Source organism: Lagopus muta, chromosome 2 (assembly GCF_023343835.1).
Source record: "Lagopus muta isolate bLagMut1 chromosome 2, bLagMut1 primary, whole genome shotgun sequence".
Classification (NCBI taxonomy): domain Eukaryota; kingdom Metazoa; phylum Chordata; class Aves; order Galliformes; family Phasianidae; genus Lagopus; species Lagopus muta.
This window is the reverse complement of record NC_064434.1, coordinates 60828922-60855387: the sequence shown is the minus strand read 5'-3', so window position 1 is coordinate 60855387 and position 26466 is coordinate 60828922. Positions and strand designations below refer to the sequence as shown.

The 26466-nt window shown below is 39.7% G+C and overlaps 1 protein-coding gene across 3 annotated transcripts in view; it reads right to left on the bottom strand.

The window, feature by feature from the left end:
• The window catches only part of RGS17 (regulator of G protein signaling 17), a 71972-nt gene extending 45872 nt beyond the window's left edge, over positions 1-26100 (bottom strand). For 2 of the 3 annotated variants that reach the window (XM_048935446.1, XM_048935448.1), the window contains exon 1: positions 25924-26100. The gene's annotated coding sequence lies outside the window, so the exon portion shown is untranslated. Of the gene's footprint in view, positions 1-25919 lie in introns of all 3 variants that reach the window. The other variant, XM_048935447.1, reaches the window with a different exon arrangement.
• Between the last annotated feature and the right edge of the window lie 366 nt (positions 26101-26466).

Genomic DNA, 26466 nt, shown 5'->3' with positions numbered 1-26466 from the left:
ACCAGGTGCTCAATCACTTTCAGGCCATGACTCAGCATTACACTAATCAATCCAGAAGAGTAATTTTGCTGGATCAAGTCCTTTTCTACTCACAACACTTTTAATTTTCTATATTGAAACTATTATTTGTCACGTTAGTAGCAATAGGCCAAATTTGGAGCTCCTTGGTCAGTGGTAAATGTAAACACTCCATGGACTTTCTTGCAAGTGTTCTTCCTCTGCTGCAGTGCCAGTCAGCCTGAGTCTTCCTGCATAAATCAGGAATGTCAGCAGCTCTGTACAGGCACTACTGCACCCTTGAAGACCCCTTCTCAGAGCCTACCCACTTCTCATTCAGCTACTTGAGGCTGCAGTCTTCATTTCAGTCAGCATTTTGGTAGGCTGTTAGTGAATTGTGCTGGACCCGGGTCAAGTCATTTATTGTTGCTACAGTCCCAGTGTTCTGCCTTCCCTTCTCTTCCCCTCCCCATTTCTAATGGTACACATACAAACAAGATGAAAGAATTTTAATTAATTATGGGAGTTACAGGGGATTCTTGTAACAGTGATATTCATGTTCTCTTTTTGATCTGAAGTCAGAAAAGTATTATCATTTATATTTTGAGAGAGACAGTGATCTCTTGTCCTCTTGACAAGAACAGAATTTAATGTGAGATCCAAGCAAAGTAGACAATTATTACTGTTGCGGTTGGAAGAAGAGCTTCCACTGTGCTAAAAGCTTGAGTACCTACCATGTTTTTGTTTTCCTGATCCAAAACCTTCCCATTAAAGATTGGACTGCTTTAGTGAGTTAAGTATCTGTGGGTACTCTCCATTTTTTCAGTTCTGAGTCAGTATTACACATAGTGCATTCCCTCTCAATTATAGTTTGATTTCTTTAAAATAAAGAATTATTCACCACAATTTCCAAACATAATTTATTCAGATTCTCTTGAAACATATTGATTAGGATGTTCAAAGCAAGTAGCAGTGAATAAATTCCCCATAGGGAACAAGGGGCGAAGTTGAGAATGAAAGTAACTCAACGCACTCTCAAGTGCATAAGGAAAAGATTAATTATATCTGCCCCTGTACGGCTGTGGCTAGAAAGCTGGATTTGAAGAAGGAGGCTGCATTTGTCCCCATCTGTGTTAGAAGAAAAAAAAAAAAAAGATTTATTGGTGAAAAGGTTTTGAAATCTCTTAGCCATCTCATTTTTGCACCCTAGGACCACAGAACTTCCTGCTCATCCTACCTGTACGAGATTCCTTTGCTCTGCTCTTATCACTGTACCTCTTCCACCTCCACAAGTGGAGCTCCTGCTGCAAGCACTGCTGCTGTCTCTGCACCTTTCCACCTCCTCTTCTAGTGAGGCAGCTGTGGCAGTAGCAAGGGTGGTGGGAGGTACAGTAGCAGCAAAGAGCACCTGTGTTATTTTCCTGAAAATTTAGCCTAAGAATGTGAAGCTTCATAGGGAAGGCTGATTTATAACTGGCAAAATTATTCTGTTAAGGCATTACAACAGGAACAGGAAGATGTGACTGTGTATGCTTAGATAATTTTCTGTAGTCCTGCAGTTAGCAGAATTTAACTTGCTTACTGGATGCTATTATCAGTAAGAACATTCCACGAGTAAAGGGAAATCTATTTTTTATTTTTTTTAATATGTCTTTTTCTTTTTCATGAGAATGAGATGCTGATGACTCCCTTTTCTTGTAAAATTCCAAATTTTTGGCCACTGACACTATGCATGTTGATATATACTGCTGTCCTGTAGAGGACATATTAATAAGTGCAGATGCTTTCCACAGTCAGGGCATGAAGCAATCCCGATTTGGCTATGCTAGTTCCCCATGCTGTCACAACAAACAAAATCAGTAACGCTTTATGCGCTTACAAGATTTTTTTCTGGGAAAGAAACTGCCTTATACAACATCACCTTAATTTTATGCCTTCAGTAACAGCTTGCTTGGGTAGTGCAAATATCATATTTCTTCTGCACAGTGCCCAACTGATAGCCAATTCCCATGTCATTCCGGAATAGACTTGGTCAGAATTTTTCAAATAGAAAAGATCATATTTGTCAAAAACAAAACTGACTGTTGAAGCAATTGGTTTTGACAGATGTCCTCTTTAAAAAAAATCTTATTTGAAATAGAGTTTGGAAGTTGCCAACATACCTCACTGAAGTAGTGGTATTTTATATTCGGAACTGGAATAAAAAGATTCTAAAAAATCAGTTTTCATTAATCCTAACAAATTTCCAGATTTTCTACCCAGGAAGGAATGCTACATCTGAGCAGATTTTTCAGCTATTCAGGACAGAAACATTTTGGAAAATGTTAAAGCTCAGGAGATGGGAAGAGCGTTCCTGTCTCTTCTAGGCTGGAGCTTTTCAGGACACTGTGTCACCTAGGTCTTAGAGACACTGCGAGTTAAAAGTGGAATACAGTCTTTTTATGATAATACCAATTTTCCACTTGCATCTAAACCACTAATTTTATAGGTTTAAAAGTCATACTCTCAGCAGTCAAGCTGAAAAAAAACCTGAGTGCTTCCACATGAATAAGGAAAACTGCTGTGGTGTGATTAAAATAGGAAAACAATTGAGAGGAGAAATCAGAACTAAAGTTATAGAATTTTTAAATGGTTACTTGGAAACAAATAAACAACAATAAAAAAAAAATCCTACATGCCACAGCAACCTAATTTTAGAGAATAAATCTAGAATATTTCTTGTGCTTAATCTTGATTTTTATGACATGAACAAATACCTTAAATTTGTCTCTAATTAACTGATTGCTATTTATTCCATGGGGTATGCATAGTTATTTTACAACAGAAAACAGTGTTCCCTCATGTTATGTATTTAACATAATATAGATACTAACAAAAGCTTTTTAGATTACCAAAGCTTTTCCACTGTAAACAATTATACTTCAATGGCAACGAGTAGACACAAAGGCACTGGGCTGTACTCTTTCCTAGCAAATACATGTTAGCTAAGAAGTTAGTTAGTTATTCTATGTTTCTCATAATGAGAAGAAGAAAAATAATATTTAGACACTCAAACAATTTAATCTCTGCTGTTACAAACATCTGGGCTACCCGACTGGATTGGCTCATCCCTTTTTGAGTACTCCAGCAGACAAGCACACCATTGGTCTGGGAGAAAGGAATCCTTTACTCAAAATGAAGGAAAGCCAGAGCTTTCCTCAGTCATGTAGTATTGAATAGTCAGGCAGTGTCATAGAATCATGGAATGGCTTGGGTTGGAAGCGAACTCAAAGATCATCTATTTCCAATCCCCCTTACTGTGGGTAGGGCTGCCACCCACCAGCTCAGGCTGCCTAGGGCCCCATCCAGCCTGGCCTTGAACACCTCCAGAGACTGGGCACCTACAGCTTCTCTGGGCAGCACTGCCAGTGCTTTACCACTCTGAGTAAATAATTTATTCCTGACATCTAACCTAATTCTCCCTTCAAACAGTCATGCAGTACACAGAGAATTATAATGCTACTGAAGTGATATTATCTTGTGGGAAAGGAGCTGTGTGACAAAGGATGTTACATCTTTTCTCCCTTTTTCTCCATTCATCTGCCATGAAGAGAATCAATCATACTTTTTAACATGATTTTTGCTCTCCTTTCAGGATTGCTTCATTTATAGAGGTAGAGCTCAGGAAGGTAAATGTGGCTTGAGCTTAAACCTGATAGTCTCTAAAGTCATAAGGATGTCCAAGAAAAGTTGGAGGAAGTCATATTGTCATTTGGTTTTGTCCAGAAGGAGATGGCCAATCATTAGCATGAAACTCTCTAGATGTCTACAAAAATGCCATAACAAATGGACAGACATTAGCATTGATCTCAATTTTAATTTTCAAGAAGAAAATGATGGATAAATCACATATCAATGGGAAATATATGTTTGACTAGCATATTGCTGCTTGCTCTTGTATGAGATTAGACTTGTTTAGGAAATGCACTTTGTATCTAGCAGTAAAAGAGGCTGAGGCGCAAGATTTACTGGCTAACAGTACATCAGCAGTTAGTACAAGCAGAGGAGTCTATGTGTCAGTCAGTAAAGTTCAAAGCTGACACAAACTGTTATTCCTAGTTTTGCTTTAATGTCAAGATTATACTGACAGTCATTTTCCAGTGATCTCGGCAAACAGTCTATGAGACTTTTTATTGGTTTGCATCTTTAAAAAAAAAAATTCTTCAGGTATTTATTTCTCTGAGGTTCTACATACACCTATGTGAAAATAAATCTATGTGAGAACCATAAATAACCATATGATTACTCCTGTCCTTGGCTACAGAAGAGTGACCACAATCAAGTTTACTGAATATTACAGTAAATTATTTAGTCCTGATTACATCTCAGCACATGACCTGTCTGGAAGGATTCCTGTCTAGACAAAAGAGATGCAAAACTGAGTGTTATGCAGTCACTGCTGCAAAGACTGAGAGATTTCTCAGTACCTGTTTCACGAGACAGGTGCTTTCTAGCAGTGTTGAATCATAAATATATCTATTCTTTTCTTTCCCTTTACTATTATACTTGAAATACTGTATAAACTGGTACTATAAAACAAGAAATTGAATAGTGAGCTGTAAGCTTTACATGAGCTGTTAGGGAAGTGGAATTTAAACAGTAGCTACAGCATACATCAAAGGCTAATCATTTTAATAATGAAATTTGTTAAAAAGTAGCTTTAAGCACTACAAACCATCATTTCACACTTGTACAGAGCTTTCATCAGCATCTCAGGGTTGAGACATTTATCAGATTTCCAAATAACGCTGAAAGCAAGATGAGTTTTGGTATCCTACAACTTGTCACATAAATGTGAAAGCAAATGCAGAAGGCAGTTGTTTTCTTTTTGTTGACAATCTTTATCTTTATCTTTTTTTTTTTCTTCCCTCCAGTTATACAGTAAAATCCTGAGAGAGGATTCAAGCACAAGGTTATTGACTTGCCCAAATTTCTCCAATAAGGATTACACACATTTGATACTAGATACTGTCAAATTGCTTCTGTAATAATAATAATTATTATCATTATTATCATGGTGGGAGAGTTAAAGTCAAAGTTCTTATTTTGGAATAGGTAACCCCTGCTTTTTTATTCAGATGAAGAATGAAGGAATAATGTAGGACTCAGACTTATGCTTTATTTTTCTGATAATCAAGAAGATACTGAGAACTGCAATGTAAGCAGATGCAAAGTGACTTTTTTTTCTATCAGAACTCAAGCTTAGATACACTCTTTCCTAAATGAGTCAGGATTACTCCCGAGCAAATACAGAGGATAGCTTACAGTCCTTACTCAAGAAGATGACATGTGCCATGATGCAGGAGCTTGCAGGTGTTCACCTTGTTTTCCTTTTCAGAGGTGGTTCTGCCAGCTGTCTCAGCATTTTCTGCTTGCTTTCCACCTGCTTCCTTTACTCCATCCTCCTTTACGCTACTTCACTGTAATTCAGTAGGTGCTTATGTTTCTGCCACAGAGAGGTCTACTCCAGAGCTCTAGTGACAATTCATAGCCACTTGGCAAAAATAAAATGGGTTATGCTTTATCATTGTGGCAGACAACTGCAGTTTGAGTCAGTGAGAAGATATGCAGTTTTAACTGACCTCAGGTTTCAGGAATAATCTCAGTCTGGTCTCCTGCTGTAGCCATTGCTATCTAGTAGCTTAACTCCAGAAGTCTACTAGATCAAGTGAATTTATAGAGGCTAAGCAACAGCCAAGAAGGTAATACTGTGGTTTCAGCACCAAGTCAGATTCTGTTACCCAAATAATATGAAAGATTCAGTGATGTCCATTTGACTCTAAACGGTGTACGCTGTTGCTTCCCAGCACATTTTCTTCAGCAGCAGCTGATACTGATCACCGTGGCATGTTTGCTTTAGGACAGGTATCAACAAAACACTTTCAAACTGCATATTCTGACAAAAAGTAATCCAACATAGTAATCCAAGTAAGCCTCATATACCATAGCTTCTTGAAAAACTGGTTTTCTCTGTACTACAGCAACCAATCCATAAACTTCCAACTAAAATTAGCTATTATACTAACCTATATATAGAACAAGGATGGCCCTCCCTCAGGTATAGAGGCTGTTTTTATGAAATGGGGCAAATAAATCATTTTTTATGTGATATTTGAAACAACAATAACTAGAAACTGCGCTAGTTGATAAAGTTGAAATACAATATAAACAGTTAATCATTCTTTAGATGTGCTTGGCAAATTTTCCTGGTAAGAATGCTATCAGATTGGAAGATAACTTAATAGAGACAGTACAGGAAAGCTGGTACACTTCTAATGGCATTGCTATGGTGTAATGGGGTGGAGATGGCTACATTCAAGACAGATGCTATTATTTGTTCTAGTTTTACCATAAGTGACACTATGATATTTCAAAAATCAAGCCTGAAAGCCCATTAAAAACATCTTGCTGGCTTGACTCATAACAAAATGTAGGAATTGTTTTTTTGTGTCCTGCTGAATAGGGAAGCTTTCAGAACACTCAACCTGATGATTCCTAGCTTTTACAGCAACATACAAGGCAAACTTAGTGGTCTAGTAACATGCTTTTATAACCTTTTCTCTTTTAATGGTGTGTCCTTTCCCATCTAAGTTACTGAAGCAATAGATAGGAATGTTGCTTCCCCATTTATTCATTTATTCCTGGTTTGGTGCTTTTGTGTCAATTTTGTGGGAGGCTTTAAAAAGTTGGTCAGTCTCTTAGTCTCATACAAAGTTATTTGCATGCTCTTCAACTGAAGTTCTGTGCACCAGATGCAATCAAGATAATGAAAATTTAATTCAGCACAAAAACCTGCTCCTTACTGCAATTTGGTTTTAAGTGTTCCCTTTGTGTAAGCCATTGTATTCCTCTAACAGACCACACTGATTCTTTATTTGTCATTCAGTGCTCATCTTCTCTGCTCTCATATCCCAAAATCCTACCATGCCAACTTGATCAGAGAGAGCCAACAATATAGAGAAGCATGATCCAGTACCTGAGGGCTATCCTAAAACTGAAGAAGCCTGAATTGTTGCTTACCATCTGAATTCTAGTAAGTTACTTCCTTCAACGGAAGTTAGAGGTTCTGAAATAATGTACTTCAGTTCTTCTTGCATAAAACATTTTTTCAATGTCATGAAACAAATTTATGACTTTAAAATCTTTCCAGTTTGAATCAAGTGACTCCAGACTTCTTACTTCTGCATAGATGCCATCAAAGTGGAAATAACTGTCTGCAGGAATACAACTAGGGGATGCAAAAGATGCAAAAGCAAGACCCGTTTTTGCACAGGTTGGCACTAAACTTTGCTTTCTACATCTGGATATAACAACGTAAGTTATAAGATTGACTGTTGGGTGAACAGAAAGGAGTTTTTCATTTTTTATTAAATAGTTTAGCTAGGACTTGACATAGAGTATTAAGATTCTGAGATGAGATGATAATGAGAGTTACATCAGAAATGTAGATAACCAGAGAAAAAAAAATAACTAGTAAAACTTTGTGATTTGCATTTCACTAAACTACAGTGTCATAATAGTGGATCTGTCTGTATTTAAGAAATCCTGGATGCAATTACAAATAACATTGTACATTATTAGTTTCAGTCCTACAATCACAACATTTTCACTCTCATGTGTGGCCTCCTGTCATATCAGTAATTTCACAGACTAGGGGAACTTACATGACAGGCTAAAAATAAATGTTTTTTTTCCACTAAAGAACATTTTCAAAATTGTCTGATAGCTCCCAGAAGAGAACAAAAATATGGTGTAGGGTTAAAATGGCTTTTCTACTAAGAAGCTTAAAAAAAACACACAAATGTAAAACTTCTATGTAAGAATAAGTATATTTTAGGATGTCTAGTCAGGTTGAACACCCACTCAGGTGCAGGTCTTTCAAGAGAACTTTTCATGGTATTTGTTGCACGTAAATTTACTGTAGGTTTAGTCTTTGTCCCAGGAATGGACTTCAATAGACTTCAGAATTCAATGGTTTTGAACAACAGCTCAAAAGTTAAAACAACCTTTTTCAGCTATTCATTTATTTATTGATTGTATGTTATTATACATATTACAACATACTACAACATTATTATTATATACATAACATATTATGATATGTTAGTCCTACTGCATGTGATCACATTTTTTGTAAGATAACAAAGAGGACTAAACATAAGAATAATTCCTAAAGCTAAAACTGAGGCCCAACCAGAATGCCAGAACAAAACAAAACAAAGAAACAAACAAACAAAAAAACATCAAAAATGATAAATCACACACTTCTGGAATTTTTACCATGATGAGGAAATGAGAAAACCAAATCAATGCTTCCTTTTGTTTCTAACACACTGTGGGGACTACTAGGTCCTGCAGAGCTGGCCTGCATATCTGGCTTGCAAATACCAGATCACAGAACTGTGGCTACAAAGTCACAATGAGCACCTTGCTTTTAGAGGTGTTTCTGCCTCCAGGAAGGAAAGAGCGCTGTGTGAATTACCTCTGCAATACATTAGAAGACTTAGACACCTCAGATGAATCATTGAAGGTATAACACCCTCTTGGCAGCTTCAGCCAGTCAAAGCTAAACCACCAGTCCTCAGAGTCCTGATTTCTGATGATGTATTTCTATAATATGTTAAGCCATATAGTAGCTGCTGCAGCAGGAAACTAACTCTACAGTTGTCAGCTGCATTAGTTCTCTGGACTGATTCACATATGGCAGGGAGACAGAAGCACCAGTTCTGGATTGAACTGGCTTAAGCAGCAGCACCAGGAGTGGATGATGTGTGACCAAGAGGATTCTTTAACCTGTCCCTTCCTGGGACTGAGAAATCCAGGCTGAACTGTAGAATGACCGAGATTTTCAGGCATAGCCCTCTCCTAGATTTAGGACTCTGAGTCATCTCTTTTAAAAACACATGAAGGACCAAGTTACGCTTTGAAAAATGAAATGGTGGATGTGCTTTCTTGCTTTCACTCAATATCAGAAATATTAAATAATGTAGCTCCATCATTCTCTTCAGAACATGGCAGAAACCAAGATACTCCTGCTGTCAGGTGACAGCTGTAGTATCGGGTATTCTGCTGCCTCTCTGGATAATGGCTGTTTAATTGTTTGATGGGTTCAAGGTGTATTTTTTTGGGTTGTTTTTTTTTTTTGGGTTGTTTTTTTTTTTTGGGTGGTGGGGGAGGTTTTTTGTTTGCTTCTTTGTTTTGAAAAGCAGCATAGCATCAACAGAAATAGCAGACAGTAACCTTCCCTTTAAATATTTTTCGAACACAGTACTGATGATTAAAGCAGGGTCTTCTTGTCTCTGGGAAGGTCTGAACTGAGATTCACACAATGTGTAACTGAGGCATCTCACATCCAGCCAAAGCTGCTCATCCTGCAGTTGTTTCATGAAAGAAAGATGGAGAAAATGGCAGCAGTTCTGGTGAGAGCAGCAGGGATTAAACAACTGCAAAACCTACTTATAGCTGAAGAAGGATCCTAGTCATATCTTGGAGTGACAGCTGATTTGTCTCCTGTGTTTCGTGAGCTCAGCTCAGGCGATTTAGGAGAAGTACATTTTCAGCATGTCTCCTGGACTGAGCCAGCTCTGAGATCTCAAGTAGAAAACTTGTTCTGATAAAAGCTGGTAGTGACAACTGGGAGCAGTTTCAGGTATGTAAGCAGAGTAATAGGCATCTGAGGAACATGACTTGGGAAATTTGGATGTATGGGCAATTAGATGTTGAGGATTCTTGAACGTAGAGGACTGGAAGTCAAGTAAATCCTAGTTCGGATTCCTATTGTCTATAGCAGCTTGTGGCCAAGGTACTTACTTGCTACTGCAATCCCAGCTTGAGTGTAGAAGATAAACTCTTCCTTGGCTATTTCTGTATCATGCCAATTCAATTTATACATACCTCATCCTGGAAGGCTGAATGTGAAATGGAAATGTAGGGAATGTTCTAAGTGAAATCATTTAATACATTAAATTCTCTTTCATCTAAAAATTATGTTTACCTTTCCATAAAAAGAGTAACAATCAGTAATGCCTCTAACCCCTCCAAAACTGGTGATCTTAGATTTACACCACAGCGTGAGTTCAGAGATTAGTGAAAAAGCTAGTATCTTTCTGTTTACCAGAGAACTGGTACTTTTGGAAAACAGTGCTGCCAATAGTTACGTTATAGTACGATAGTTATGCATCTTCCATAAACAGAATTGATGAGGAAAAAAATATTAAGGAAATTTTGGATGGTGGACAGTGTGCTTTTTTGTAGTAGTACAATTAAACAAAATCAGTTTTGAAATTTTAAAGGTATTGATTAGGATATGATTAAATTTTGAATTAACTCCAAAAAACAGTGATAAAATCTTTGGAAGACTTGCAGTTGGCTCAGTAGTACCTTTTTTTTTCTTAATACCTTAGTCCTGTAATAGAAATAAAGTATGCCTTGGATGAGAAAAGTCTTCAGTAGATTCTGCACATAAAGCAAATATAGGCATGACCATTTACTACTATCAAAAGCTGTCTGTATTCTTTCTTTTCTTGGGTAGATCTTCAGATCCAGATGTAGTTTAGCTATGAAAAACTTGATTTTCTTTCCCTTCAAGAGGAATATATTTGCCCTTCTTTATACAAAGAAGTATTAATTTGAGTGTGGGATGTCTTAATTTGAATGTGGATTAGAAAGGAAGCTAGGTTATAGAAATGTTATCTATTTGTTGGTTCTGATCTAGTTTAACAGTACAAAGTTTTGAGTGACTCAGTAAGAAACTTTAGTTGCAGATGGCAAAGGAAAACTAAACCTTTTTTGTCTGGTTGGTTGATTCTGGTCTTGTTGATAGTGCCATTATAATTCAGTTAAAGAAAAATATCATGTTTTAAGCTACTTTTAAAATCAAAACTTCAATAACTTAACTAGTATTCAGGCAGAATAAACACCTTGTTATAGACACCGTACTCCTCAGGTGCTAGAAACCACTTCTGATAATAAAAAAAATATTAGGGATCAGTTTTTATGTTAAGAAGTGACTATAATAAGTTCCTTCCATTCCCCCCAGTATTCACTATAAAATTATTCAGCATCTTTTATCAGCATTCTTTAATATTGCTTTTCTTTTCCCTACAGTATGTTTCTCTACTGCCTTATGTCTACACTGTTATCTATGTAGTCGGCTTATTGTTGGTGAGATCTTGCTCTGTTCAGCCTCTCATCTACCTATGACCTTCTCCTTGAGATTGCATTGGTTAATTTAGTTCATTGGATAAAAGAAACTGTCTTTAATCCCTCTCCAGATTTTCCAGTTTGTTCTGTACCATAATCTTTCAAATCATTCTGTTTCCAACCTTTTAAACTTAAATCACTGATTCCTCTCTCCATCATTTCATCTGTCGAAATATTTCATTTTTTCCAGAAATCTGAAATCTCTCCTTCCTATCTCTATAGCAAAAGGTCTTTTCTTCACACTCAGCTTTACTATTGTCCTCCCAGCTTTATGCTCTTTACTTTTACTTCTTTACTCTCCTATTCCATGCTTTTGCATCAACATAGCCACCTCTGCATTTCTTCTAACATTTTGTCAATCTCTCAGGTTCTGCAGATTATTTCCACTCTTGAATTGTTTCTTTACCTGGAAAACCCGGATAGACAGTTCAAAAGTATACATACAGCCTAAATCTTTCAGTAGACTGTCTATATCAATAATTAGTTTTCCTGCTTTTCAAGTTCTTGCCTTAAGACGCAGGCAGAGAAACAGCTGGAGACCCAGAGGCAAAAGGTTCTCAGTGGATGTGTGAGACTGTGGAATAAGAAGTTTTTCAGATCATATAAAGGGCTGTACGCCAGACAACATAACAGTAGTTAGCATCTCAATAGAAGTTTAATTCCACTTATTGAATAGGATAAACTTCTGTTTATCTGAAGTTGATTCAAGCACTTCCTCTTCCAGAAAGAAAATTATTTTGTAGTTTTGTGGACAATTCAATTTAACTCTATTTCATTCCACATGTTTCGTCATAAAGTAAGTTTTGCAGATTTTTCTGCTAGGCTGGTGGCCTATGTTCATGCCCATTGTTCTATATTCAAAACACTGATAGGTTAACCTTGCAGTTATTGATTTGGAATAACACGTCTTCTCACTGGAATAGACTTGTGGGAAAGCACTATGATATATGAAGACAGACTGAGCGAGATGGGCTTGTTCAGCCTGGGGAAAAGAAGGCTGCAGGGTGACCTCATTGCAGCCTTTCAGTACCTAAGAGACTATAAACAGGAAGGAAGTCAATTCTTTGAAAGGGTAGATAGGAGCAGGACAAGGAAAAATGGTTTTAAGTTGAGGGAGGGAAGATTTAGGTTGAACGTCAGGGGGAAGGTCTTTACTACAAGAGTGGTGAGCTAGAACAGGCTGCCCAGGGAGGTTGTGAATGCCCCACCCCTGGAGGTGTTCAAGGCCAGACTGGATGGGGCCCTGGGCAACTTGGTCTAGTGTTAAATGGGGAGGTTGGTGGCCCTGCACGTTGTGGGGGGGAGGGTTGGAGATTCATGATCCTTGAGGTCCCTTCCAACCCAGGCCATTCTGTGATTGTGTGATATTTTTGTTGAAAATACTTTTAATTTCATTTTTCAGGATGCAGGAGCATCAAACACCTTAAAAAAAAAAAAAGTATATGACTACTTTAATTGTCAGCAACTATCTCTGGCCACTGATCATCATGTCTCTACAGATCTACTTCTAATCTTACCATTCCCATTACTACTTCGAAGAGGTTATGGACACTTCTCAAAGACAATCAAAAGGTCTCAAAACTTCCTGAATTTTGTTTTCCCATCTTCATCCTAACTTACAACATTGTTGTTATAATTATACTATGACTGATGACTTCTGGATAGAGATTGACAAAGATTAGATATTTCTGACGACAATATTTTGTACAAGTTCACACCTGACTTTTGATTTTGGGAAGTTGCAGATTATATTTGTAGACAGAATAAACAGGTGCTGTGGTGGCTTACTTTCGCCTTTAAGAAGCTTTGCTTATGAGGGGACAAAAATCAAGTGTTCCACTCAGTTGTATGGGTGAGAGGATCCCATGTTCCATTCACATCACTGTGTTGAGAACAAGACTAGATTTTTTTTCCTGTAGAAGAGGGCCTGGCAGGCTCAGCCACTGAGCCTCATGGAGTAGACAGTCACCGGACACACAAAAGATCAGTGCTCATTGCTTGATCACTGAGACCAACACAGCGCTGTCTCCAAATATTTATTTAGGATGCCTAACTTCCAGACTGGCCTTTAACAAATTGTGTGTGCGTATCTGCAACCTTGGGGTAGCTCTCTTCTGACACATGTAGATAATACTCACGACGCATGCCCTTTACTTTGGCACCCATGCAACATCTTAGGAAGGAGATGTGGATGAAAGTGTTTTCAAATGTGTTAATAGCACCAACCTTGAGCATTACTCAGAAGCAGTGAAAAACATTCAAAGTCTGAAACAGTCTAGAAGCCAAATTTAGATGATTTCTGAAAGGCTTTAGTGTTTGTTTGAACAATACAATTTTTTTTAAAAAACTATTAAAAATAAACTGAGGCTGAGTTATAATTGCATTTGCTGAAGGCATTGGTGCCTGTTAATCACATCAGACATTTGATCATTGTTCAGCCTTCATAAGTTTAAGCCTGGCCAAATCTCATTTTGCAGTGAGGTCCCTGCCCTAAGACAGAGCTGAGTATTTCTCAGTACTCAGCTAAACTACAGTAAGCAGAATAAAGGAAATGTCATGCTTACTCTCAGTTCAAACCTTTGCTTAGGTGTAAAGACAACTCTTAGAATCACAGAATCACAAGTTTGGAGAGGACCTACAAGATCATCTAATCCAACCATCCTCCCATAACCATTGCTACCATAATTTACTAAACCTCCCTGGGCAGACCATCCCAGTGTCTGACCACTCTCAGAGAAAAAGTTCCTTCTTATGCCTAACCTAAATCTCCTCTGGCACAACATGTGGCCATTTTCTCCTGTCCTGTTTGTTTCCTGGGAGAAGGGGCCAAACCCCTCCTCATCACAACCTCCCTTCAGGAAGTTATAGAGCACAATAAGGACTCCTCTGAGCCTCCTCTTCTTCAGACTAAACAATCCCAGCTCCCTCAGCTGCTCTTCGTAAGGCCTGTACTCCAGACCCCTCAACAGCTCCATTGCCCTTCTCTGGGCACATTCCAGGGCCTCAATGTCTTTCTTGTAGTGAGGGGCCCAAAACTGAACGCAATATTCAAGGTGCAGTCTCACCAGTGCTGAGTACATGGGGATGCTGACCTCCCTACTCCTGCTGGCCACACCATTTCTAATGCAGACCAGGATGACATGGACATGCTGTTGGCTCATGTTCAGCCGAGCATCAACCAACACCCCCAGGTCCCTTCCCTATTCACAGTCATCCAGCCACTCAGCCCCAAATGTATAGCACTGCATACTGTTACTGTGGCCAAAGCGCAGGCCATTATTCACAGCAAGGAAGGCTCTGTGCCAGTGCTGAAACTCAAGTGACACAATTCTAAGCTTCCTTCTGATGTTAGCTGTACCTTCCATGGGATCGCCTTTAAATAAAAGAGTGAGCGGATGTTTATGGAGTAGTCATACAGTCTATCACATTCCTACTACACTGAACTCCATAGATAAAAATCAGGAGGAGAAAAGGCTGGAGGAGGTTTTTCCATGAATGGAAGGAGAACTGTTCTCATTGCATTTGAGTCTTCCTCCTTCACAAAATACAGAGATTTCACATTCTGAGGATTCCCTCCATCTTGTGGTCTACTTGATCTTAAAAGCAATATAAGGACATAAATATTAAAGGGGAGGAAGATGATTATGTCAGGTGGACAAATGGAAGGGTGGGAGACCAGTTTAACATGGATGACTGCAAAGGAACAAATGGGGAATAAGCTGTCTTTGGATAAATACAACAGGAAAGAAGAAAAAGGTTATCAAGTGGATATCTGGAACACTCTTAGAATAAGAATAGACATAAAACCCTTCCTGCTTCTAACATTAAATTGATCCTGAAAAAAGAACAAAAAGGTAAGAACTGGTGGTTGGAAGCAGCTGGGGATTTGGATGCAATTAGCCAAGGCATTCCCTCCAGTCTCTGCTCTTATTTTCCAGTGCTCCTTTAACTATTCTTAAGCCACCTGCTGGAATTGGCCATACTAATAAAAAGCAGCCTAAACCAGAGAGCTGCCAAGCACATGCTTCCAGTCTGGTTCAATAGCAGTCGATTTCCTTGGCACCCTGCTGTATATGCTCTTCACCTCAGAGGATAAGACTCTAGCACAATTTAAAGCAGTCTCTTACCTACGTGGATTGAGGTCTAACATATTTAAAAGAAAAAGTTTACTGTATTAATACTTCTAGCTTCATTTTAAAACATCAAATGCTGTCTTCAGGTGATTCCAGTTAATATCTCACAGCATAAGGTCAAAATCAGGATGTCTCCAGTATTCAGTCCCTTTGCTGCATATGATCTCACTGCCCAGCAGAATAGTTTCTACTTAACAGCTCTTCGCATGTTTGAAATGACTGACAGCGTTGCATGTAAGAAAAGTTTCTGACACAGAACTCCATTAAAGTTAATGGAAAAATGCCTTATATGTTAACAGCAATTGAAGTATCTGGACTCTTAAAACTCTTACACCAACCGAATTCCAGCTACAGCTCAGTCTGCAAGAAGTTACTCTCTCAAACAAGTGTAGTCTTCCTATATTAAAATCATTTTAAATCATTTTTACATGAATTCAATGAAACTTCCCCCCTCCTTCCCCATCTTTAAAGGGGCATGGAGTAACTTATTTCTTTTCATTAACAAATAAACTACTTTATATTTACTTGGGCTATCAGAATACTCCACAGCAAACATCTTGGAAAAACTGACTTATGCCACTATCCATGGATGTGTTCTGCACTCAGCGCAAGGCAATTTATTCAAAATATTTGAAGCTAAATTAAAAATACATATGCTGATATAGATTGATTAAAGCATCTCACCTAAGCCAAGATTTGATCAAGTTGAAGAACCTACACTGTTGTTAATGTTGAGAGTAATTTAGGATTAGAAAACGTATTGTGCATTTTTTAATAGAATTAACCATGAGTTGACTAGTTAATTCACTCTCAGCCCTCCTGTTATGAGCAATAAAAAATAAAATAAATGGTGTGCATTATAACCATGATCACACAGGATCTTTTATCAGAAAAGCTACCAGCAGGTAAGTGTATAAAATTATTTCCTATTTCACTTAACAAAGCTAGAACAGGTATTATCTCACTGACTCTATGCATAATCAGTGAATGTTATAATTAAGAAACATACAAGAAAGTTAGGCTAAACAGGTTACCACGCTAAAGAAGAATGGACAGAAAGATTACCGTTGTCCTAGGCTCACTGAGAAGACTTCAAGAGGATTGATCTCCAAAAGAGAACCTTCCCTAGTGGTAGTCAGCTCTTAAATGGGAGTCTAAGAGAGGTGGAGCCAGGCTCCTTCCCTTCCACTAGTACAGGTGAACTACTTTCACCTGTGCTCCCAGGGCTGACTCACTGCTCGCCTCAGGTGGTCTATCAGAGGTTCAGTCCGTGATTCAGTATTTCCCATACGCTCTGTGTATGGAGAGTTATCTAAGACAAAGCTATAAGTTTAATGGATCACACACACACAAAATGATAAAATAAAATAAAATTAAACCAAAACAAAACAAAACAAAAAAACCCACAAACAACAAACCAACTAAACAAAATCAAAACAAAAAAGAACTGATGAACCAAATATCAGAAGATTTGTGCAAGAAGTATCATGTTATGTTTCCCTTTTCTCTTTCTCATTTACAAGATATAGGGCTACATTGCTCAACCTTTCAAACCTATGCTTCCTATTGAAGGATGTTTTTCTAATAGGGCCGTAACTAATGCTTTTAGCGCTGATAATCAGGTTACACATGCAAAGCATCAGTGTAATGATACAGGATGGAAATACATAGTCTTTGGTCTGGTCATTTGATTAGAAAGACTAACTTCTGAGTCAAATGCAAATTTCCAGTTTTGTCCAGGAGATTTTCTGTAGCTTAAGCTCTCCCTGATATTTTACATACCCGCATTACTTTGGTAAAAGTAAAGCCGTCATGTGAAGTGTGAGTCAAGATTCTTGGTGTTAAATTTTGACTCTTTAAATTAACAAGAAAACTAATTTTTCCTTTTATATTCAATTTCTGCATCTGCCAGTATTTTACTGTATCATCCTGAGGAATCACTTAATTAATTGCCATTTGTATTTCTTTTCCATGAAATAGCAGTGCTGCTTACTATGTCCTATAATGCAGAAGCAACACGGATCTTACAACAATAAGCTTGCAGAAAAAAAAAATGACATGATGAGACTATTATTTTAAAACACTTCCTTAGTAAGGACAGCCTTTTCATGATGTGTTCTATATACGTTCTCAGAGTTCATTAGATTGTCTAGATTCTCAAGATCATGATATGAAGGATAGAACTCTCTTTTACTTTTTGGAGATTTCTGAACTCTATTTTGTTAAAAAATTCTGAAATGTCACCTGCTCTTACAAATTATATGAACCCAGGTCTGAGCATTATAAGTCCAGTCAAGAAAAAAGCTCATCAGAATTCAATTACAGAAAGTATATCTAACTTTTCCATTATATCATGCACAGATATGAGCCAGTCCCCTTTCTCTCCTTTCCCAAACTTTACACTTTTTTACTGAATATGCTTGAAGAATTCTTCCCTGTGATATGTTTGAAAGAAATGAATATTGAATATAAAACCATGCCCACCACATCCCACAGATTTGGTAGAATATTGATAGTAATATTAATTTGAGGGACTAGAGCAAACTTCATATAATTAAAAGCATTCTATATGAGCTATGGTAAATATAGTCTATGAGGCTACATAGATATGTTCTAGATTAATGAAATGTATTTATATTAGTATTTTACATAGGGTTACCAATTTGATGGCTGAAGTTGATGCCTACATTTTCAACATAAACTAGTTGACTTCTGTTAGTTTACATAACACTATGATTGTAGAATAAATGTAATGAAAATGAACTTGGTAAAAATTATATGCACTAAAAACTGAAAAATCTTGGACAGAAATTAAAAATGGTGTGTGCAAAAGGTGTGTTTCTAATTGGATACTTCAGAAATACATTCTTATATGCAACTTGACTACCTTCCCCAAATTATGAACAAAACAGAAGGAACTATACAAATTGCTAATGATGACGTTTGTAGGCAAATATTGAAGGAGTAATGCAGGCCAACAAGGACAAATCATCAACTTAAGGTGATCTAGACCCATTTGTAACTAAGTCACAGCAAACAGGAGTTTACTTTGGTTGAATCTAATGTAAACCAGAGAAGATAGGCTGCAGGCCAAAGCCAGAGGCTGGAAGTTTTATCCTGAAAAGATGTGATATATGTATTTTGGAAAGCTAAGCAATTCCAGGGCTTCTTCTCTGGCTTAGAGGCTAAATCAACAATTTAGTTATATTCCTGTAATTAGGCTGCCCTGATCTGAATAACAGGACAGCTTCATTCAGGCATTTTATTGGGAACAGTCTCTGGATCTGGGACCACTCTAACCATGCCATACATAGAAGGTCAGGTCAGGTTCAGGTGCACAAGCTCAAACTTCTGTTTTTCTTGTTGGTTTTTGTTTGTTTGTTTTGTTTTGTTTGCTTTTGCAGGGTCATAACTTGGGAATCTAACAAGAATTGAAAGTTATGGCAAGTAAAAGAAGTGCTAAATGCAGTCCTGTACCCAGAAGAGCTGCTCTTCCTTACCTATAAAAAACTGAAATCTTTGCCATGTGAAAGCCGCGTTACTACAGTATTTTTCACTGACTGCTCCTGAAACACAGTTGGGAAGTCCTCAGATGAAGAGGGATATTGATCAATTGAGGCAGGTTGAAGAAGAGCTAAGACAATGGCTGAAAGAGTATGAAACATATTTCATGGTAAATGCTCTGAGGAGTCATTTTGTTTTAAAAATAAAAAAGTTCAGGAGTGGATTTTTCAGTTTCTGAGCGCTGCAGGATGTGAGATAACATGCAGATAGTAGAGGTAAAATAAGGACATTTTCTTACACAGGATACAAGTGCTGCTTTAACTAGATTTTTCCAGTGTTCAACTTATGTCAGATCTCTCTGCCCTACACTGCTATTTGCAGTACAGACATGCACTTTAAGACAGATATTTGATACAGGATGGTTTTTTTGCAGACAGAGCACAGAACAAATCCCATAAACAGTCAGACTTCTTTACAGTCAATCTTTGTATACTAAATCACTGACCAATGCCTAATTGTAAAGGTGCTGATCACTCAAAGCTGCTATATTCATAACTTTCTAATTTATGAAGTTGCTACATTCACTGGGCAAAGGTGTTCCGTTTATTCTTTTCTATACCCTCACTCCACCAGTACTGTCTTGACTTTTTTATAGTAGCTCTATGAACCATTTTTACATATGTACTAATCAGATACTGAATCTGAAACTGGTCAGCATGATGCTTGTCATGCAGCTAAGATCTGAATATTGCTATCATTTTTTTCACATTGTATGAGACTGTAAGAGTTGATAAAAATCTTTGAACACAATAAATACAACAGTGAAAAAAAAAACAGTACAAATTAAACACTTGTTACCAGATTATGAGATACATCAAGTCAAATGAGTTAGACTATCAGATCATTATATGACAACTGCATTCCAATGAAGTAAAGCTAAGCATGAAAATAGTTCATGGGTATACTTTTAAGCCACTGTAAATGAATGACAAAAAAAATAGGTTACACATCTCACTCCTCTCTTCTCAAACTCATCTTGAAAGCCGTGAAAGAATCTCATTAATATTTTAGAGCTTTTTTCATTTCTTAAGACATTAAGACTTGGAAACAAAGCTACCTTTTGGATACTGAGTAATCAGGAACACACTTCCCACCTACGTTCATTAAATTGGGGCTTCTTGTGAAGCCCTTGTAAAGGAAGTTATTACTCACTGCTCTTGATTTTCATACAATGCAAACAATCGAGAGAGGCTCATTTACACCACCCAAAGGTGTGGTGCAGTATGAACGATGGAGACTGGGAGCTGCTTGCAGTACTGGGTAAGAGCACCATAATAAAGTAGATTGACTGCCAAATTTCTAATTTCAGAACATCACTCTCATTGTATAATAACCACACTATTAAAATATATTTTGCATATTTCCCTCTTATTTAGGCTTTTTGGAGATCATTGTGTATACTGTGACACTGGTTGGTACTGTGAGCAACACAAGGACTTAAGCTCTTTGCCTTAGCCATAATGCATCTACAACTGGCAGAACTCTTGCCTCATGGAGTGCCCTGCATTTTGAGCTCTCTCATTTCAAAGCTGTCTGAATTGTAATAGGCGTAAGAATGTTGTGCTAAGGATAACCTGACAGCCTTCATCTGTGATTCCTGTGGTCTAATTACTTTATCTATGAACACAAGGGATTATTTTACTGCAACTGTCAGGAGCTGCTGATAAACAAAGACGTTGTTACAGCATACCACATCACAGTAAAGCATAACATAGCAAAACATAACACAGCAAAACAGCCCAAATGATATTCGACCTTCCCAAAACAGACTAACAGAAAGTCTTGCTTGGACTTGCACTGAGCTAAAATTACAAAGCAAAGTGGCATATTCAACTGACTGTTAAAGCAGGAAGCCATGATAGAGTAGTAGTCTCTTCTCACAGACTGTATTTTCTTAGTTTCGTTCTCTCCCAGGCAGCACATACAGAGTTGGGGCTCTATAGTGTCGTCTAGCTTGTGAGTACTCCCTTATATTTCAGCAAACACGAGGCAGGCTTTTCTTTACAGGAAGCTGCTTTGGTAGCAGAAGCTGCATAGCTTTGTTAATGCATCACTCTCTAATTTACTTTCTTTCTCACTGATGAAACTAGGCAAGTTATTTTGTATTTCTGTATGGAGGATTATGCAGCAGTCATCTTTAAAATGTCTGAGTGTCTTTAAGTGTAATTTGCAGTATCTAATGCTTGGCGTTAGGATTTAAGATTTTCTTAACATTTTATTTCTATTCCACTTCCCTACCTGCAAATTCCCTACATACATTTTGTCCAGAAATTTTATGATTTCTAAGAACTCATTGCCATTTGCTTACAAAATAAATAATGTATGAAAATTGAGATTGTATGAAAAATATGAAGCATTTCACCCACATTTTATAAACAAGGAGACTAAAGACAAAGCTAGCACTAAAAATGTAAAGATATTATAGATTCAGTATTAAATCAGTTTGTGTCACTTTGATTTATCCTACATTTAAAAAAAATTAAGCTGAGATTAATTAATATAGTAGAAGAGCACAAATTACTCAAAGCACATCAGTCATTTAAATTGGATTTTCATCTATTTTGCATCACCAGAGCAGTGCAAAGATGCTGAAGCACAACAGCATGCCCAGCCCCTGCTTTGGCTTAGGGGACCCCTGTTAGCCACGGCCTGGGTTTGTGGTGGTTGGGCAGGAGCAGCAGTCCAGACCATGAGATCATTGGTTGTGTACTTTAAGTGTTCTCGTAGGTCCCTGCCACAGTTACACTGCATGGCTGCTTCCTCTGTGCACATTAGAAGCAGCAGCAGTGCCAAGGGAAACCTTCTGAAAGCAGATATTCAACTTCAGGTAGAGACACCCACTTTTATCAGGCAAGAGGTCTCTGAAGCAATAGCCTGCCCATGGGATTGGCTTTCACACAGCCCCATGGCTCAGTCCCACTTGGCAGCACCTGCTGCAGTGCAGAGCTGACAGGCTCCATACCTTGGGAGAGGGGTAGCACCCCTCAGGAGCCTGCAAAGCCACTCACACAGGCCTGCTTACAGCCTGCATCATTATAGCCATTAGCTATAACCATAAATAGATAAACTTAATTACGACTTAATCTATTCATTTGTTTTTATACCCTATGCACAAGCTTTTAATTAATTAACAATATGGAAAGTCTGATCACATTATTTCATTACCAGGACTACTTAGGACAAACAAGAGGTCAATAGAAATGCTAAATTTCATTTTCAACTAATTTTAAGCCAAGCTAATTGTCACATTAATTTTATGTTCTTGGAGAATTTTTTATATATTCACAGAGCAAGCGCTACAAAATACGGTGAGGATGTATTTTTCATTAAGAACACCAAACTTGAGACACTGGTATGAGTGCAAAATAAATCCATAGCTGACAGCATGGAGATGTGATCAGAAGAGAGCTAATGGAACTGCAACCAATACCTCTGTAAGAGCTGATACATCTTTATATACTAGACCTTGTGAGTACCCACAGGAATCCCCATATGCTAAGTTTTTAAAGACGTGTGTGAAGCATACAAGAAAGTGGTTTCATTCACTCAATACAGGAGTAGAAAAAGGTCTAATCTCGTTAATCTTGCTGCAATCTTTTTTCAAGCTTATGCATTTTTTAACGATAGAAAGTTTATATACATATATATGTTTGCTGCTTATATATGCATGCATAAAGGTACAAACACCTATACGCCATTTATTAGTGGAAAACCATTCTCATACATCATTTAAGATTGGCTAGAGTCAGACTGACATCCCTTCTATACTGTCTTTGTAACAATGCCACCTGGTCCCTTCTTCCTTCAAACTGTTGGGATTACAGCACCTGAGGCCACCAGTGTTTTTTGTTTTTGTTTTTGCTCGTGAAAGATTTCTCAAATTATGTGTTTCTACTGTTCTCCACCTGACCACAGTTTGCTGTGGATTGTTCCAAGTTGTGCCCATGGCTGGTTTCTGGATCTTTGGGTCCAAGTTGTGCTTCTGTAACTCTCTAGTCTCTTATATTACTCTTGTGATGGACTCAAGTGTGGCCTGGCAGTGAGGTCAGGGAAACTCTCTACTACAACAATTTCATCAATACCGATGCTCCCCAGGCATGATTCAACCTCAGAAGCAATCCTTGTGCCACATCAATCCAACTGTTCCAAATCAATTCAACTTTATGGGAGATTTAAACTTTACTTTTGAAACTATGCCCACCGTTCAATACACACACTCACATAAAATGAACTTTATAAAAAGGAATTACTAGTGATGCTAATCCCAGTGTGCAGAGTTCATGGATACATATCCCTTCACATGCAGCTTCCATTTTATGTTCAGTATATACTTCTTGAAAAATGCTGTAGTTTGAAAATAAAACATTTTATCTTCTGTTCATGGTAAGGAGAGACGATTAGGATGGAAATTTTTGCTGTTAATCAGACTTCGTTTTCAATCGATAGTGAGGGAGTTAATTTTCAGCAGACTGCTTTTCAGTGCCTCTTTGAAATGAGTTCATGGGTTTGGGACAATTTTTTGTTTGTAAATGTCCACCTGGAATAAGAAGAAAGACTATTCTTGTCTATATATTTCAACAGAAAGACCAAGGGTTTGAGATGGCCTTAGAGTCCCAGGCAGCTCTTCTCAATTAGTTTTAGACAAAGTGAAGGGACCCAAACTGCCAGTGCAGGACCTGCACTGCTGTGAGGACACTGCCAGCACCTGCTCAGGCACAGGGCGTGCCTTTGTCACATATGAAGGCTAAGGAGCACCTAATGAAATTATCTGACGGCAGGTTCATGGCAAACAAAAGGAAGTACTTTTTCACACAAATCATAATTCAATTGTGGCGCACACTGCCACAGAATGTGGTTGAGACCAAAGTATAAATGGATTAAGAAAAGGGAGTAGAGAAAGTCAGGGGCTTATTAAATATGACGGCCTGGAAGCAAGCTCCAGTTTAAGAAATCCCTGCACTACAGTTTGCTTGAACTTGAAAGCATAGTAGGAAAAAGAACCACTGCATACCAGTTCTGTTTCTTATGCTTTTCTCCCTTCGGTATCTGCTAATGACCACAGTCAGAGCCAGGATATTGGACTGAATGTCCAACTCACTACTGCAATTCATTTGATCGTACGCTTTTAATCAAATTATTTTCCTATTTTGGCTACTTGGAAGGATCTAAGGCCTTGATTGAGAAAGGCATTCACTGTCTGACTCTCACGTATTTTACAGAGGTAAATACTTGCACCTCTCATAGCCTTCAGCTATGCAAACTTACTGGGGTGGAGCATGTGCATCTTTTATTAGGACTCTGCTTATTATGAGTACAGAATCAAATTAAAATAAATATTTGATAACGGGGATAACAGTGTGTAATACCATCTCTTTATAAAGGTCAAATAATTTGTTTGCCTAACTGGCTTGGGACTCAGGAAGATTCTCCAGTGATTTACGTAAGGACGGTGACACTCGCATCCACTGATTTGAATGGGGATTATTTTCCTTTAAAGAACTCCCAAAATTTGCAATGCATGTATATATTACATTTGTGGAAAGCTATTTATCACCTGTTACCTACAATAGCATTGCCAAACGATATACAGCTCATTAACATTTACCTAGCAGGGTGTTTGAGATTTCATCCATTTTGCAAAAGCTGCAAACCTATACCATGCATCAGTGATACAGAATCAAGGACCCCAAATATTGAAAATCCTAAATGCCTCTGACAGTTCTCAGTCAGGCAGTGTGGGTAGGGTTTCCCTAGGAATCAACAAGAGGCAGCTATGAATTGTGCAACACAGCCTTGACAGACGAGCAAGCGAGGTAACCTCAGCCTTCTTAACTGCGGGTGCTTTCATCCCGGGGAGAAGTGAGGAGCCGCGGGAGCAGCGGCAGCAGCAGCACACAGCAGCTTTCGGCGGCTAGAAGGGCGGCAGCATCCCCCGCCCCGCCGGCAGCCGGTGTTTCCCCGGGCGCAGGGAAGCCCCGCGCCGCCGTGCGCTGTGCCGGTGCCAGCACCGGGAGCAGCTCCTGCCCCGCCGGCCGCGCCCGCCACCTGCTCCTGCCGCCGTGCCGCCCCCGCCCTCCGACATTTCCCGGGGAGGAAGGAGGCCGGGGCCGGCGGATGGCGATGCCGCAGGGCAGAGCGGGCGGGGGCGGCGGGTGCCGCCCGGGTGCCGCGGAGGGCGGTGCGGCCCCGAAGGGCGGCGGCGGGGGCTCCCCAGTGCGAGACTGGGGAGGAGGGGTAGGAAAGCAAGCTCTTGTGTTCAGAGCAGCCTCACACCGGCTCCTCGGATTGAAATATTAATTGCACTAACAGAAATAATCATTCCCTCCTTCCCCTCCCTCCTCCCGCCAAGTAGACCCGCTTTACAAGAGGGAAGGTCAAGCAAGAGGAAAGGCAGGAGGAGCGCTGCCTCACCGCGAGCCGGCGGCTGTCACCCCGCCAGCGCGTGCCCACGGCTTTCCCGGGGGCGGCCCGCTCCCCCCGCCCGGGACTGGGCGGCATCGCCCGGCGCGGCGCATCCCCGCGGCATCGCCCGGCAGATCCCCGCGGCACCCCGGACACAGGCAGGGGGCTGCGGAGGATGGAGCGGGCAGAGCCGGCGGGTACGGTTCCCCACCCCTTTGTGCACCGCGGGCACGGAGCCGCGCACACACACGCACACACACACAAACACCACCTTGCAGCCTCAGCGCTGCAGCCGCCCGTTGTTGCACACACATACGCACACTCACACTGACATACAGCCGGTCCCCTCGCTGAACGCATTTTCGGCTGCACTCCGCCGCCCTCCATCCATCCTCTTTCCCTCCCTCTCTCTCGCCTCCCTCCCTTCTCTTCCTATTAACTCCCCCCCCCCCGCGTTTTGTTGTCTTGTTTTCTTTTCTTTCCTCTTTTTTCTTTTCCCCCCGCTCCGCGCATCACTCCAAAGCAGACATTTTGATGCCATTTCAACGCGGTGCGGGCTCAAACACAAGCGGAGCGCCTTACCCACCCCCGCCCGGCTGCGTGCAGTTGGCGCTCAGCGATCCCGAGAAGGGCTGCGGCGATTCGTCTCTAGCGGAGCAGGGCTGTTGCCATCCGCCCAACTTCAGCACCCACAGCCGGCACGGAGCGGAGACGGCGGCGGGCGGGGAGGAGGGCGGCTGGAGGGAGGAAGGGCGGGAGAGAGGCAGGCAGGCAGGGGAGGGTGCGAGGAGCGGAGGCTGGGAACCTCCGCACATGCGCTCTGCCACCGCAGCCCGGCGGCAGCGGGAGTTTCCCCGCTCGGCCCCGGAGGGTGAGTCACGGCCCGGTCCCTCTGCGCTCCCGCTCAGTCTTAGCTCTTGTCCCACGGTTGATGTGTCCAAACAGGGGGAAAAACAAATATGGACAGAGGTTTATAGAATGCTGTCCAAGTCTTGTAGTATAGGCGAGAAGAATGCAGCGCTGTAGTGCCTGAGTAACTTTTGGATGTCAGGCACCTGAAGCACAACGCCTGATTAAAGAACCGGCATGGATCTGTCAGTGGCGACCGCACGAATCAAGAGCAGGTTGT